Genomic DNA, 13,479 nt, shown 5'->3' with positions numbered 1-13,479 from the left:
TCTGATAACCTTACGGCAAACAGGCAATGCCTTGCGCCTGTGTCTGCGGCAAGAAAAGTGAGCGACTCTCCCCCGAAACCAGGGCACGAGCGCCTGAGGCCTTGGAGAATGCGGGCATCGATCCCGCTGCCTCTCGCATGCTGTAGCGTAAGGTACACTTATACATTTCAATTAAAGAAGTGAATTTATAGTATCACCTTATCACGAATCCTGGAATCTTGTAGAACTCAATTTCTGTAATAATTGGACGCAGACACCAATTCCAAAGATATAAATTGTCAAATGTATTCAAAACAAAAACTAAATGTAGCACTACACTAATTATACAAAAGGGAAAAACTAATTACAATTCAACTCTAGATCAACAAATCGAAGACAAATCACTTCCGTGACCAAATCAAAGACCATGGGATCACATATGATAACACAAATCGTTAAACAAAAAAGGTTATAAACACATTGACTACAATACCGGTTAGTAAGACGAAGGTGAGTCTCTCGTTAGTATTATTAGTCAGACATTAAATAACTACGCAGGTTAGTATTTATGTCAGGTAACTTCTCGTTATATATATATATCAGTCTCATTCACGTTTAGGTGCCGAGAAAGATCCTATCATTACTTGTTACCACAATTTCCCTTAACTGATTATTATTCAATGATTAAGGATAGGCAAGGCCACCAATAATCTAATGTCTATTAACTTGTGTCAATTTCAGACTAAACAGTTAAACAGGAATGAGAAGATATTTCTCGGCGTTGACAGATTTTATTTCTAAAATTATCAACAAAACAGTTTAATACAACACACATTTATATTTAAGAAAACTAAATGATATTACACATTCTAGAGTTATGAATCACAGATTAACATTTCTAATTGATTTCTCAAATGTCATGAATCATGAACTCCTAACTGTTAAACTTATCTGAACTTCGTCGCAGAGAGGCCTCTCTGGCTTCGGGCTCAGATAACAGCACACGGCACGAGGTCCGTGTGGTTTGGAACAAAGGCAGTCTGGTTCGGCTTTGTCAAAGAACTTCCACTCAGTCGATACACCTGGAAGTTGGGGTTTCGCGAAAGTAGAGTCGTTTCCAAACAGATTTTCCACTGGTTTGAAGGCTCCAAGGTTGTGCACAAAATCTTCTTGGCAAGCAGGGTCTCTCACCGTACTTATTTGAAGACAAAGTCTTTGGGGAAAGCAGGGCCGTGTTTGTTCCAAGGGTCAAGTTTCTTAAGACTCAAATAGCTATTTAAATGACTGACACTTTCGTATACAGTCGACTTAGTCAATTGTCCAGCTGTAAAACTCCACTGATCAGGTGGGCACAGGCGGGCAGCGCAGTCTGTAAAGTTCTTTATTTAATAAAGTCCTTTAAAAGAATTCTTCGTACGGCTCAATCTCCTTCTCCCAGTTTAACTCTTCTGTTGCCGGCAAAGACTTAGTTGGTTTCTGGTTCCGGTTCTGGCAACAGAGCTACAGGTTGAGCTGTGGCAGCGAGTTACTGGTTCAGGTGAGAGAGAGCGAGAAAGACTGTCCGCTGTTCCTTATAGTCTGTCAGATCAAGAGGTGATTGGTTCTTGAGTTTTTGAGATTGGATTTCGGTTTCAGCCCCCAGTGTCCTATTGGGGGGGGCTTGATTTATGACTGATGTCAATCCATGCCATCTTTTGGAAATGCCGGTTGGCCTGGGTTCGTAGCTCTATGTCGGGATTTCGGCTCTCGTCCACTTCAAAGAGTTTTTATCACCTACAGGCCCCTTTCTCCAGACATCTCATAGCAGAATTCCAAACTATTTGGCCTCTTCTTGGTGCCATGCTCCCCAAAACTGTCACTTTGATGCAAACCAGTTCCAAGCGGATGAGCTAAGGGAATCTGATAACTTTGGGGGGGAGAGGTTTTCTTTAGATCAGTGCTTCAGCTCAGAGCCCAAATGCTCTTATCCAAATACACCCAACATAACGCTACAATGCTAAGCGAGCACTCTACCACGTGAGCTGATCCTCAGGGCTCTCGGTGAGGCCGACCCCCACTTCTTCAGTCTTTAAGTGGCACGTCGCGAGTAAGTCCTTTCCTGCGCTTCAGGCAAGCTTGCAGCCAACTGCGGACGACTTTCCTTCCTCGGTGGCAGCCATCGTGCCGCAATAGAAAAGGATTGTCATGAGCAAAACTTTCAAAGTGACCGAAAAGATCACGGCCCGTCGTGTGATGTGATTTACATGAGCTCCAGAAACGTTCATGGACATATGTATATAAGTAAGGATTTAATCACAGATAGAGAGAGAGAAAATGCACCACACAGGTCCTATGGGAAGAGCAACAGATCCACCTTCCCTGGCCGGGAATCGAACCCGGGCCGCGGCGGTGAGAGCGCCGAATCCTGACCACTAGACCACCAGGGACAGCTCCGGAAGTGACCCGCCACACGCAGCACTCTGGGCGCAACTTGGCTCAATATGGACTTGGCCGTGCAACAGATGAGACGTGTGCGTAGAGCAGAAACCTTCGTCACGGGCAAGAGGAGGGCAGCGGGCTTGGTCCCATGGAGTAATGGTTAGCACTCTGGACTCTGAATCCAGCGATCCGAGTTCAAGTCTCGGTGGGACCTGGGGCCCTTGGCAGGGGCAGCGGCGGTGAAGCGGTGGTCTCCCTGCGTGAGGGCCTGTGTCTGCGAATAAGGCCTATTTATGTTCCCTCTTGGGAGGCTTGGAGACGAATTGGCGAGAACTCCGGGTCGGCCTGGTGCGTTCATCTTCCTGGTGGTGACCGCGTGGCTTAACGTAGAAGAAGGTGCCTGTGTTGACAGATTACAGATAGATTATTTCCCTTCTTGGAAATCATCGTTAAAGCGAAAAGGAACTTTGTAAACCAGCTAGCTTGGAAGCAACCACGTCAGGGCATTCTTTCAGTGAGACCTCGGTTTTTTACAAGCACGAGTGAAGCTTTAAAAGAAAATGACATAGAATGTTTGCGGCCGTTCATCCAATCAAAAGGTGCAAGCCCGAGTCCGATTGCGGTCTGTCTTCCCTGGGGGCGGGGGGGATTGTGTTTTGTGAGATCCGGGGGAGAGGTGAGGTGGCTTTCTTTGGTGTATGCCAGAGGTCCGGTGAGAGGTTGTCTTTTACAACTGTCCCTCAGTCAATACCAAAAACAGTCCCTGCCAATCTGGGAAAGCCATTCAGTCCACAAACAGAGTTTTGACAAACATCCTGCGGGCTTTTTCTCCACCGTTTGATCCTTTTATCGTTGACAGGAATTTCTACAGGGTACGTCCCGAACAGGTGCCTCAATGGCTGTTTGCTAGCTCGATAAATCTAACTTGCTCGGTCTGCATACTATCTTTAATCTAAAATATCATACAGTCTCTTCGGTCTGACTTCGGATCGGAAGATTGAGGGTTGGAGTGCCTTTGCGGTCGTTCCTGGGGTTACGACGTCGAAGCGGCATCTCGGTCGTTTTTGGGGAACTTCGGAAGGGCCAGCCGGCGTGCTAATGCTGCAGCCGTCGCCGGCGCGTTGTGTCTGATAACCTTACGGCAAACAGGCAATGCCTTGCGCCTGTGTCTGCGGCAAGAAAAGTGAGCGACTCTCCCCCGAAACCGGGGCACGAGCGCCTGAGGCCTTGGAGAATGCGGGCATCGATCCCGCTGCCTCTCGCATGCTGTAGCGTAAGGTACACTTATACATTTCAATTAAAGAAGTGAATTTATAGTATCACCTTATCACGAATCCTGGAATCTTGTAGAACTCAATTTCTGTAATAATTGGACGCAGACACCAATTCCAAAGATATAAATTGTCAAATGTATTCAAAACAAAAACTAAATGTAGCACTACACTAATTATACAAAAGGGAAAAACTAATTACAATTCAACTCTAGATCAACAAATCGAAGACAAATCACTTCCGTGACCAAATCAAAGACCATGGGATCACATATGATAACACAAATCGTTAAACAAAAAAGGTTATAAACACATTGACTACAATACCGGTTAGTAAGACGAAGGTGAGTCTCTCGTTAGTATTATTAGTCAGACATTAAATAACTACGCAGGTTAGTATTTATGTCAGGTAACTTCTCGTTATATATATATATCAGTCTCATTCACGTTTAGGTGCCGAGAAAGATCCTATCATTACTTGTTACCACAATTTCCCTTAACTGATTATTATTCAATGATTAAGGATAGGCAAGGCCACCAATAATCTAATGTCTATTAACTTGTGTCAATTTCAGACTAAACAGTTAAACAGGAATGAGAAGATATTTCTCGGCGTTGACAGATTTTATTTCTAAAATTATCAACAAAACAGTTTAATACAACACACATTTATATTTAAGAAAACTAAATGATATTACACATTCTAGAGTTATGAATCACAGATTAACATTTCTAATTGATTTCTCAAATGTCATGAATCATGAACTCCTAACTGTTAAACTTATCTGAACTTCGTCGCAGAGAGGCCTCTCTGGCTTCGGGCTCAGATAACAGCACACGGCACGAGGTCCGTGTGGTTTGGAACAAAGGCAGTCTGGTTCGGCTTTGTCAAAGAACTTCCACTCAGTCGATACACCTGGAAGTTGGGGTTTCGCGAAAGTAGAGTCGTTTCCAAACAGATTTTCCACTGGTTTGAAGGCTCCAAGGTTGTGCACAAAATCTTCTTGGCAAGCAGGGTCTCTCACCGTACTTATTTGAAGACAAAGTCTTTGGGGAAAGCAGGGCCGTGTTTGTTCCAAGGGTCAAGTTTCTTAAGACTCAAATAGCTATTTAAATGACTGACACTTTCGTATACAGTCGACTTAGTCAATTGTCCAGCTGTAAAACTCCACTGATCAGGTGGGCACAGGCGGGCAGCGCAGTCTGTAAAGTTCTTTATTTAATAAAGTCCTTTAAAAGAATTCTTCGTACGGCTCAATCTCCTTCTCCCAGTTTAACTCTTCTGTTGCCGGCAAAGACTTAGTTGGTTTCTGGTTCCGGTTCTGGCAACAGAGCTACAGGTTGAGCTGTGGCAGCGAGTTACTGGTTCAGGTGAGAGATAGCGAGAAAGACTGTCCGCTGTTCCTTATAGTCTGTCAGATCAAGAGGTGATTGGTTCTTGAGTTTTTGAGATTGGATTTCGGTTTCAGCCCCCAGTGTCCTATTGGAGGGGGGCTTGATTTATGACTGATGTCAATCCATGCCATCTTTTGGAAATGCCGGTTGGCCTGGGTTCGTAGCTCTATGTCGGGATTTCGGCTCTCGTCCACTTCAAAGAGTTTTTATCACCTACAGGCCCCTTTCTCCAGACATCTCATAGCAGAATTCCAAACTATTTGGCCTCTTCTTGGTGCCATCCTCCCCAAAACTGTCACTTTGATGCAAACCAGTTCCAAGCTGATGAGCTAAGGGAATCTGATAACTTTGGGTGGGAGAGGTTTTCTTTAGATCAGTGCTTCAGCTCAGAGCCCAAATGCTCTTATCCAAATACACCCAACATAACGCTACAATGCTAAGCGAGCACTCTACCACGTGAGCTAATCCTCAGGGCTCTCGGTGAGGCCGACCCCCACTTCTTCAGTCTTTAAGTGGCACGTCGCGAGTAAGTCCTTTCCTGCGCTTCAGGCAAGCTTGCAGCCAACTGCGGACGACTTTCCTTCCTCGGTGGCAGCCATCGTGCCGCAATAGAAAAGGATTGTCATGAGCAAAACTTTCAAAGTGACTGAAAAGATCACGGCCCGTCGTGTGATGTGATTTACATGAGCTCCAGAAACGTTCATGGACATATGTATATGAGTAAGGATTTAATCACAGATAGAGAGAGAGAAAATGCACCACACAGGTCCTAGGGGAAGAGCAACAGATCCACTTTCCCTGACCGGGAATCGAACCCGGGCCGCGGCGGTGAGAGCGCCGAATCCTGACCACTAGACCACCAGGGACGGCTCCGGAAGTGACGCGCCACACGCAGCACTCTGGGCGCAACTTGGCTCACTCTGGACTTGGCCGTGCGACAGAGCGAGACGTGTGCGTAGAGCAGAAACCTTCGTCACGGGCAAGAGGTGGGCAGCGGGCTTGGTTCCATGGTGTAATGGTTAGCACTCTGGACTCTGAATCCAGCGATCCGAGTTCAAGTCTCGGTGGGACCTGGGGCTCTTGGCAGGGGCAGCGGCGGTGAAGCGGTGGACTCCCTGCGTGAGGGCCTGTGTCTGCGAATAAGGCCTGTTTATGTTCCCTCTTGGGAGGCTTGGAGACGAATTGGCGAAAACTCCGGGTCGGCCTGGTGCGTTCACCTTCCTGGTGGTGACCGCGTGGCTTAACGGAGAAGAAGGTGCCTGTGTTGACAGATTACAGATAGATTATTTCCCTTCTTGGAAATCATTGTTAAAGGAACTTTGTAAACCAGCTAGCTTGGAAGCAACCACGTCAGGGCATTCTTTCAGTGAGACCTCGGTTTTTTACAAGCACGAGTGAAGCTTTAAAAGAAAATGACATAGAATGTTTGCGGCCGTTCATCCAATCAAAAGGTGCAAGCCCGAGTCCGATTGCGGTCTGTCTTCCCTGGGGGCAGGGGGGATTGTGTTTTGTGAGATCCGGGGGAGAGGTGAGGTGGCTTTCTTTGGTGTATGCCAGAGGTCCGGTGAGAGGTTGTCTTTTACAACTGTCCCTCAGTCAATACCAAAAACAGTCCCTGCCAATCTGGGAAAGCCATTCAGTCCACAAACAGAGTTTTGACAAACATCCTGCGGGCTTTTTCTCCACCGTTTGATCCTTTTATCGTTGACAGGAATTTCTACAGGGTACGTCCCGAACAGGTGCCTCAATGGATGTTTGCTAGCTCGATAAATCTAACTTGCTCGGTCTGCATACTATCTTTAATCTAAAACATCATACAGTCTCTTCGGTCTGACTTCGGATCGGAAGATTGAGGGTTGGAGTGCCTTTGCGGTCGTTCCTGGGGTTACGACGTCGAAGCGGCATCTCGGTCGTTTTTGGGGAACTTCGGAAGGGCCAGCCGGCGTGCTAATGCTGCAGCCGTCGCCGGCGCGTTGTGTCTGATAACCTTACGGCAAACAGGCAATGCCTTGCGCCTGTGTCTGCGGCAAGAAAAGTGAGCGACTCTCCCCCGAAACCGGGGCACGAGCGCCTGAGGCCTTGGAGAATGCGGGCATCGATCCCGCCGCCTCTCGCATGCTGTAGCGTAAGGTACATTTATACATTTCAATTAAAGAAGTGAATTTATAGTATCACCTTATCACGAATCCTGGAATCTTGTAGAACTCAATTTCTGTAATAATTGGACGCAGACACCAATTCCAAAGATATAAATTGTCAAATGTATTCAAAACAAAGACTAAATGTAGCACTACACTAATTATACAAAAGGGAAAAACTAATTACAATTCAACTCTAGATCAACAAATCGAAGACAAATCACTTCCGTGACCAAATCAAAGACCATGGGATCACATATGATAACACAAATCGTTAAACAAAAAAGGTTATAAACACATTGACTACAATACCGGTTAGTAAGACGAAGGTGAGTCTCTCGTTAGTATTATTAGTCAGACATTAAATAACTACGCAGGTTAGTATTTATGTCAGGTAACTTCTCGTTATATATATATCAGTCTCATTCACGTTTTGGTGCCGAGAAAGATCCTATCATTACTTGTTACCACAATTTCCCTTAACTGATTATTATTCAATGATTAAGGATAGGCAGGGCCACCAATAATCTTATGTCTATTAACTTGTGTCAATTTCAGACTAAACAGTTAAACAGGAATGAGAAGATATTTCTCGGCGTTGACAGATTTTATTTCTAAAATGATCAACAAAACAGTTTAATGCAACACACATTTATATTTAAGAAAACTAAATGATATTACACATTCTAGAGTTATGAATCACAGATTAACATTTCTAATTGATTTCTCAAATGTCATGAATCATGAACTCCAAACTGTTAAACTTATCTGAACTTCGTCGCAGAGAGGCCTCTCTGGCTTCGGGCTCAGATAACAGCACACGGCACGAGGTCCGTGTGGTTTGGAACAAAGGCAGTCCGGTTCGGCTTTGTCCAAGAACTTCCACTCAGTCGATACACCTGGAAGTTGGGGTTTCGCGAAAGTAGAGTCGTTTCCAAACAGATTTTCCACTGGTTTGAAGGCTCCAAGGTTGTGCACAAAATCTTCTTGGCAAGCAGGGTCTCTCACCGTACTTATTTGAAGACAAAGTCTTTGAGGAAAGCAGGGCCGTGTTTGTTCCAAGGGTCAAGTTTCTTAAGACTCAAATAGCTATTTAAATGACTGACACTTTCGTATACAGTCGACTTAGTCAATTGTCCAGCTGTTAAACTCCACTGATCAGGTGGGCACAGGCGGGCAGCGCAGTCTGTAAAGTTCTTTATTTAATAAAGTCCTTTAAAAGAATTCTTCGTACGGCTCAATCTCCTTCTCCCAGTTTAACTCTTCTGTTGCCGGCAAAGACTTAGTTGGTTTCTGGTTCCGGTTCTGGCAACAGAGCTACAGGTTGAGCTGTGGCAGCGAGTTACTGGTTCAGGTGAGAGAGAGCGAGAAACACTGTCCGCTGTTCCTTATAGTCTGTCAGATCAAGAGGTGATTGGTTCTTGAGTTTTTGAGATTGGATTTCGGTTTCAGCCCCCAGTGTCCTATTGGAGGGGGGCTTGATTTATGACTGATGTCAATCCATGCCATCTTTTGGAAATGCCGGTTGGCCTGGGTTCGTAGCTCTATGTCGGGATTTCGGCTCTCGTCCACTTCAAAGAGTTTTTATCACCTACAGGCCCCTTTCTCCAGACATCTCATAGCAGAATTCCAAACTATTTGGCCTCTTCTTGGTGCCATCCTCCCCAAAACTGTCACTTTGATGCAAACCACTTCCAAGCTGATGAGCTAAGGGAATCTGATAACTTTGGGGGGGAGAGGTTTTCTTTAGATCAGTGCTTCAGCTCAGAGCCCAAATGCTCTTATCCAAATACACCCAACATAACGCTACAATGCTAAGCGAGCGCTCTACCACGTGAGCTAATCCTCAGGGCTCTCGGTGAGGCCGACCCCCACTTCTTCAGTCTTTAAGTGGCACGTCGCGAGTAAGTCCTTTCCTGCGCTTCAGGCAAGCTTGCAGCCAACTGCGGACGACTTTCCTTCCTCGGTGGCAGCCATCGTGCCGCAATAGAAAAGGATTGTCATGAGCAAAACTTTCAAAGTGACCGAAAAGATCACGGCCCGTCGTGTGATGTGATTTACATGAGCACCAGAAACGTTCATGGACATATGTATATAGGTAAGGATTTAATCACAGATAGAGAGAGAGAAAATGCACCATACAGGTCCTAGGGGAAGAGCAACAGATCCACCTTCCCTGACCGGGAATCGAACCCGGGCCGCGGCGGTGAGAGCGTCGAATCCTGACCACTAGACCACCAGGGACAGCTCCGGAAGTGACCCGCCACACGCAGCACTCTGGGCGCAACTTGGCTCACTCTGGACTTGGCCGTGCGACAGAGCGAGACGTGTGCGTAGAACACAAACCTTCATCACGGGCAAGAGGTGGGCAGTGGGCTTGGTTCCATGGTGTAATGGTTAGCACTCTGGACTCTGAATCCAGCGATCCGAGTTCAAGTCTCGGTGGGACCTGGGGCCCTTGGCAGGGGCAGCAGCGGTGACCCGGTGGTCTCCCTGCCTGAGGGCCTGTGTCTGCGAATAAGGCCTGTTTATGTTCCCTCTTGGGAGGCTTGGAGACGAATTGGTGAAAACTCCGGGTCGGCCTGGTGTGTTCATCTTCCTGGTGGTGACCGCGTGGCTTAACGGAGAAGAAGGTGCCTGTGTTGACAGATTACAGATAGATTATTTCCCTTCTTGGAAATCATCGTTAAAGCGAAAAGGAACTTTGTAAACCAGCTAGCTTGGAAGCAACCACGTCAGGGCATTCTTTCAGTGAGACCTCGGTTTTTTACAAGCACGAGTGAAGCTTTAAAAGAAAATGACATAGAATGTTTGCGGCCGTTCATCCAATCAAAAGGTGCAAGCCCGAGTCCGATTGCGGTCTGTCTTCCCTGGGGGCGGGGGGGATTGTGTTTTGTGAGATCCGGGGGAGAGGTGGGGTGGCTTTCTTTGGTGTATGCCAGAGGTCCGGTGAGAGGTTGTCTTTTACAACTGTCCCTCAGTCAATACCAAAAACAGTCCCTGCCAATCTGGGAAAGCCATTCAGTCCACAAACAGAGTTTTGACAAACATCCTGCGGGCTTTTTCTCCACCGTTTGATCCTTTTATCGTTGACAGGAATGTCTACAGGGTACGTCCCGAACAGGTGCCTCAATGGCTGTTTGCTAGCTCGATAAATCTAACTTGCTCGGTCTGCATACTATCTTTAATCTAAAACATCATACAGTCTCTTCGGTCTGACTTCGGATCGGAAGATTGAGGGTTGGAGTGCCTTTGCGGTCGTTCCTGGGGTTACGACGTCGAAGCGGCATCTCGGTCGTTTTTGGGGAACTTCGGAAGGGCCAGCCGGCGTGCTAATGCTGCAGCCGTCGCCGGCGCGTTGTGTCTGATAACCTTACGGCAAACAGGCAATGCCTTGCGCCTGTGTCTGCGGCAAGAAAAGTGAGCGACTCTCCCCCGAAACCGGGGCACGAGCGCCTGAGGCCTTGGAGAATGCGGGCATCGATCCCGCTGCCTCTCGCATGCTGTAGCGTAAGGTACACTTATACATTTCAATTAAAGAAGTGAATTTATAGTATCACCTTATCACGAATCCTGGAATCTTGTAGAACTCAATTTCTGTAATAATTGGACGCAGACACCAATTCCAAAGATATAAATTGTCAAATGTATTCAAAACAAAGACTAAATGTAGCACTACACTAATTATACAAAAGGGAAAAACTAATTACAATTCAACTCTAGATCAACAAATCGAAGACAAATCACTTCCGTGACCAAATCAAAGACCATGGGATCACATATGATAACACAAATCGTTAAATAAAAAAGGTTATAAACACATTGACTACAATACCGGTTAGTAAGACGAAGGTGAGTCTCTCGTTAGTATTATTAGTCAGACATTAAATAACTACGCAGGTTAGTATTTATGTCAGGTAACTTATCGTTATATATATATCAGTCTCATTCACGTTTAGGTGCCGAGAAAGATCCTATCATTACTTGTTACCACAATTTCCCTTAACTGATTATTATTCAATGATTAAGGATAGGCAGGGCCACCAATAATCTAATGTCTATTAACTTGTGTCAATTTCAGACTAAACAGTTAAACAGGAATGAGAAGATATTTCTCGGCGTTGACAGATTTTATTTCTAAAATGATCAACAAAACAGTTTAATGCAACACACATTTATATTTAAGAAAACTAAATGATATTACACATTCTAGAGTTATGAATCACAGATTAACATTTCTAATTGATTTCTCAAATGTCATGAATCATGAACTCCAAACTGTTAAACTTATCTGAACTTCGTCGCAGAGAGGCCTCTCTGGCTTCGGGCTCAGATAACAGCACACGGCACGAGGTCCGTGTGGTTTGGAACAAAGGCAGTCCGGTTCGGCTTTGTCCAAGAACTTCCACTCAGTCGATACACCTGGAAGTTGGGGTTTCGCGAAAGTAGAGTCGTTTCCAAACAGATTTTCCACTGGTTTGAAGGCTCCAAGGTTGTGCACAAAATCTTCTTGGCAAGCAGGGTCTCTCACCGTACTTATTTGAAGACAAAGTCTTTGAGGAAAGCAGGGCCATGTTTGTTCCAAGGGTCAAGTTTCTTAAGACTCAAATAGCTATTTAAATGACTGACACTTTCGTATACAGTCGACTTAGTCAATTGTCCAGCTGTAAAACTCCACTGATCAGGTGGGCACAGGCGGGCAGCGCAGTCTGTAAAGTTCTTTATTTAATAAAGTCCTTTAAAAGAATTCTTCGTACGGCTCAATCTCCTTCTCCAAGTTTAACTCTTCTGTTGCCGGAAAAGACTTAGTTGGTTTCTGGTTCCGGTTCTGGCAACAGAGCTACAGGTTGAGCTGTGGCAGCGAGTTACTGGTTCAGGTGAGAGAGAGCGAGAAAGACTGCCCGCTGTTCCTTATAGTCTGTCAGATCAAGAGGTGATTGGTTCTTGAGTTTTTGAGATTGGATTTCGGTTTCAGCCCCCAGTGTCCTATTGGAGGGGGGCTTGATTTATGACTGATGTCAATCCATGCCATCTTTTGGAAATGCCGGTTGGCCTGGGTTCGTAGCTCTATGTCGGGATTTCAGCTCTCGTCCACTTCAATGAGTTTTTATCACCTACAGGCCCCTTTCTCCAGACATCTCATAGCAGAATTCCAAACTATTTGGCCTCTTCTTGGTGCCATCCTCCCCAAAACTGTCACTTTGATGCAAACCAGTTCCAAGCTGATGAGCTAAGGGAATCTGATAACTTTCGGGGGGAGAGGTTTTCTTTAGATCAGTGCTTCAGCTCAGAGCCCAGATACTCTTATCCAAATACACCCAACATAACGCTACAATGCTAAGCGAGCGCTCTACCACGTGAGCTAATCCTCAGGGCTCTCGGTGAGGCCGACCCCCACTTCTTCAGTCTTTAAGTGGCACGTCGCGAGTAAGTCCTTTCCTGCGCTTCAGGCAAGCTTGCAGCCAACTGCGGACGATTTTCCTTCATCGGTGGCAGCCATCGTGCCGCAATAGAAAAGGATTGTCATGAGCAAAACTTTCAAAGTGACCGAAAAGATGACTGCCCGTCGTGTGATGTGATTTACATGAGTTACCAGAAACGTTCATGGACATATGTATATAGGTAAGGATTTAATCACAGATAGAGAGAGAGAAAATGCACCATACAGGTCCTAGGGGAAGAGCAACAGATCCACCTTCCCTGACCGGGAATCGAACCCGGGCCGCGGCGGTGAGATCGTCGAATCCTGACCACTAGACCACCAGGGACAGCTCCGGAAGTGACCCGCCACACGCAGCACTCTGGGCGCAACTTGGCTCACTCTGGACTTGGCCGTGCGACAGAGCGAGACGTGTGCGTAGAACACAAACCTTCATCACGGGCAAGAGGTGGGCAGTGGGCTTGGTTCCATGGTGTAATGGTTAGCACTCTGGACTCTGAATCCAGCGATCCGAGTTCAAGTCTCGGTGGGACCTGGGGCCCTTGGCAGGGGCAGCAGCGGTGACCCGGTGGTCTCCCTGCCTGAGGGCCTTTGTCTGCGAATAAGGCCTGTTTATGTTCCCTCTTGGGAGGCTTGGAGACGAATTGGTGAAAACTCCGGGTCGGCCTGGTGCGTTCATCTTCCTGGTGGTGACCGCGTGGCTTAACGGAGAAGAAGGTGCCTGTGTTGACAGATTACAGATAGATTATTTCCCTTCTTGGAAATCATCGTTAAAGCGAAAAGGAACTTTGTAAACCAGCTAGCTTGGAAGCAACCACGTCAGGGCATTCTTTCAGTG

The 13,479-nt window shown here is 46.2% G+C and overlaps 8 non-coding genes across 8 annotated transcripts; 4 read left to right on the top strand and 4 right to left on the bottom strand.

Annotated features, from left to right (window-relative positions):
- Window positions 1-2,333: 2,333 nt before the first annotated feature.
- trnae-cuc (transfer RNA glutamic acid (anticodon CUC)) lies at window positions 2,334-2,405 on the bottom strand. Its single transcript has one exon. It is a non-coding gene; the product is annotated as a tRNA-Glu (tRNA).
- A 134-nt stretch (window positions 2,406-2,539) lies between these two features.
- On the top strand, window positions 2,540-2,611 carry trnaq-cug (transfer RNA glutamine (anticodon CUG)). Its single transcript has one exon. It is a non-coding gene; the product is annotated as a tRNA-Gln (tRNA).
- Window positions 2,612-5,857: 3,246 nt separating this feature from the next.
- Window positions 5,858-5,929, bottom strand: trnae-cuc (transfer RNA glutamic acid (anticodon CUC)). Its single transcript has one exon. It is a non-coding gene; the product is annotated as a tRNA-Glu (tRNA).
- Window positions 5,930-6,064: 135 nt separating this feature from the next.
- Window positions 6,065-6,136, top strand: trnaq-cug (transfer RNA glutamine (anticodon CUG)). Its single transcript has one exon. It is a non-coding gene; the product is annotated as a tRNA-Gln (tRNA).
- Window positions 6,137-9,373: 3,237 nt separating this feature from the next.
- Window positions 9,374-9,445, bottom strand: trnae-cuc (transfer RNA glutamic acid (anticodon CUC)). Its single transcript has one exon. It is a non-coding gene; the product is annotated as a tRNA-Glu (tRNA).
- Window positions 9,446-9,580: 135 nt separating this feature from the next.
- trnaq-cug (transfer RNA glutamine (anticodon CUG)) lies at window positions 9,581-9,652 on the top strand. The gene has a single exon. It is a non-coding gene; the product is annotated as a tRNA-Gln (tRNA).
- A 3,245-nt stretch (window positions 9,653-12,897) lies between these two features.
- Window positions 12,898-12,969, bottom strand: trnae-cuc (transfer RNA glutamic acid (anticodon CUC)). The gene has a single exon. It is a non-coding gene; the product is annotated as a tRNA-Glu (tRNA).
- Window positions 12,970-13,104: 135 nt separating this feature from the next.
- trnaq-cug (transfer RNA glutamine (anticodon CUG)) lies at window positions 13,105-13,176 on the top strand. Its single transcript has one exon. It is a non-coding gene; the product is annotated as a tRNA-Gln (tRNA).
- Window positions 13,177-13,479: the final 303 nt, after the last annotated feature.

Source organism: Amia ocellicauda, chromosome 6, assembly GCF_036373705.1.
Source record: "Amia ocellicauda isolate fAmiCal2 chromosome 6, fAmiCal2.hap1, whole genome shotgun sequence".
In the NCBI taxonomy this organism is placed as follows: Eukaryota; Metazoa; Chordata; class Actinopteri; order Amiiformes; family Amiidae; genus Amia; species Amia ocellicauda.
This window is presented reverse-complemented; position numbering and strand designations above follow the sequence as displayed.